Source organism: Cibotium barometz, chromosome 10 (genome assembly GCF_041138505.1).
Source record: "Cibotium barometz isolate CiBa-2024 chromosome 10, ASM4113850v1, whole genome shotgun sequence".
Taxonomy (NCBI): Eukaryota; Viridiplantae; Streptophyta; class Polypodiopsida; order Cyatheales; family Cibotiaceae; genus Cibotium; species Cibotium barometz.
Genome location: NC_141055.1, coordinates 31,548,371 through 31,551,439, shown reverse-complemented (window position 1 = coordinate 31,551,439; position 3,069 = coordinate 31,548,371).

Sequence of the window (3,069 nt, the reverse complement as noted above, 5' to 3'; positions counted from 1 at the left end):
GAAAAGTAAGCGCTCATACAGTTCTATAAAATCCTTCTTCACAGACTCTCTTGCATCTTGAAGGTGAGAAATCATCATGGATAAAACCAAGTCATGTTGCCAAGCCATAAAGGAGATTAAGAAAGAAAGGAGATCGATGAAAGTAAGATTACTGCGAGCGATAAGTAAGAGTTACGACTTATATAAAAGAAGGAACTAGCGTAACCTAGAAGCCAACGGTAAATCTTACCATTGAAGTTTTACCGTCATTCCATGATTTGGGTTTGCCACATATTTCTTTAGAAGGCTTACATGAAATACATTATGAACTTTGAGAAGAGGAGGTAAAAGAAGCTCGTAGGCTAAGTCACCTACTTTCTTTGAAATCAGATATGGTCCACAATATCTGGGGTCCCAACTTCTTATACTTCCCAAGAGATATAGAACTTCTTTTGGGCCGTACTCGAAGGAAGACCATATCTGCTTCTTTGAATTCTCTGACTGTCTCTTCTTATCTGCATACTGCTTCTGTCGATCCTTGGCAGCTTTTATATCTTTATGAATTGCCTGCATCTGCTGCTCCATGTCGTCAAGCATTTGGACATCTCGACCCTAATCAATGGGTCGGATCTAGCTAATGGAGTTAAGCAATCTTGTCCGAGACGCAGAAGTCGGGCAGTCTTTTAACTAAGGACCAAAACCTTGGCATCATCCAAAACACCGGTTCTCACTTTTGAACTCATCATCGTTCTGAATCCTTAAAACAGGTGGGGCTCTTGAGAAAGTATTCTGGGGAAAGGGTTTTCCTTCTTAAACAGAATCTTTCTTTTAATTTTAGAGAGGGAATAATTATAAGATCAGAAAGGGAGGTTCTTACTTCTGTATAGCTCGAAGGCTGGGGGAGGAATCTTACATTCTACCCCACTTAAAGAAAATGCGAGATGTCCTCATCTCGCAAAGTAGAGGACAACTCTTTTTCTTAAGATCCAATTTATTCTAGGGTTCCTTATATTCTGGTCAACTGAACAGAATACTGGGATAAATATCCCTTATATAGAACTTATCATTAAATAACAATTCATTCATATCACATCATTCATATCTTTAACATGATAAGTTCTATATAAGGGATATAGAACTTATCATTAAATAACAATTCATTCATATCATATCATTCATATCTTTAACATGATAATGGTCCATTAGACCGATTTTTTTTTTCTGAACATTCCTACACGGGAATTTCAGTCAAGCAAGTTCTTAATTAGTCATCCCTTAACTTGATCTACCGTGTCAAGTGTTAACAGTAGCAATTTGACAGCACAATCCACTAATCTCATAGTGATTTGCTGAAATCATTATCCTCATTCTAGTTATGAATATCATCACACAGGGACTTGTCCCATTCATCCTCATTGTGGTTTTGCTCAGCTTATTACATTTCAACCAATTTTCAAGGATCATTTTTCAATTCAGAATCCAAATCAACTCATCAGTTCTCAAATAGAATTAAAAATCATATCAACCACATTCAAAATCATTATCTGGATAGCATTAATGCTTATAATTTCAAGTCTTAGATTTACTCATATATACTGCCGATAAAGAGCTGCAGTTATACCCTCGGGATATACGGGTAGTCATGATACTTAGAACTATAAGGTAAATACCATCATGTCTAGGCCTCAAGCAAGTCAGGGTTCCATAGAATTGCGGTACTTCCATCTGAAGACCCAATTACTAATTTAAAATTTTTGAGTTTGAATATCAAATTGTATGAATTATATCACACAATTACAACCTTTCGTGCTTCTTGATAAATTTTTGACATATTTGGCTTCTCAGTTGATCTTTTTATTAGCCAATTCGCTCTGATACCAACTGTGAGATCCCTGTTTCCATTGCGTAACTGATTCGGGATACTAGCAACGGAAGTAGCACTTCTTGCGCGGGGCAGAGTCCCACACTCGGGGCTTCGTCCACGGATATCCGGACAAGAGACTAATCCGTCGATTTTTCTAAAAACGAACCCGAAAAAACTTCCTTTATCCGGAAAGCACGGGCAATTCCACCAGGATAACTTTTTACTCTAACGTAGTCAAGACCATTACTGATCAAACTGATCTGACTGTACCTATGAAGATACTCGGTCAGATCAAGGAAGAAACTTACACTTGGATCATTGGGATCAATGCTTTTTTTCCCATCAAGAGGCACAGCCGTTGATTCCTATCCATAGAACAATTTCTATCCGGGATTTACTTCATCTATCGTAATAACAGAAATTGAGTTTCGATTTATGGATCCATCAGTCCAACCTAACCCCATCCAGTCCCATGGGTTAGCCAACTGCCCAACCACTTTAATGATGGGATCCAATTAGGAAATTGGTTAGGTTTTGTCCCGGGTACCAGGGAAAAGAGTTCCCAGGTCCCCTAGCCGAAAGTTCATGCAAACATAAAACTAGTCACACCACTTACACACCCAATATGAAATCGCCTTTTTCTCATACATCAGCTATCTTTAAAACAATCCTGTAATGAAACCATTATGTCACTGATTACAATCCTCAAAATCTCTGGTTGAATCCATATTTTCAATCATACATTCATCGGCGCACTTATGGCATCATTGGCAACCAGAACGCTCACCACCTGTTCACTCAGGGGGCTTTTTAATAGTTCCTAGCTCATAGTACCCGACAATATTTTCACATATAAAAATCAAGATGGAATCTCCGTTGAGGACCAGCAAGGTCAATAAACCAGATCCACCGGTTTCAGAAAACAACTTTTATTCCTTGTTCTAATATCTTCCACAACACACATGTGAGTATCTTCGGCGACCCAGAGCCCGAGCATCGTATGGTCAGCACTCTCTAGGATCCTTCGCTCGCAGGTGACCTAGCGCTTCACTCATAGGCTGCTTCCTTGGTCCCTCATCCACTGTACCGGAAGCTCACCATTTAAATCGAACCGAGGCTGGTCAAGACCTCGTTCGACCTTGCTACGCGAGACGTCCTCCATTGACTCTCCGTCAACAGTTGCAACTTTATCAGTTAGGTCTCCATGACCTTAATCCACAAGACGG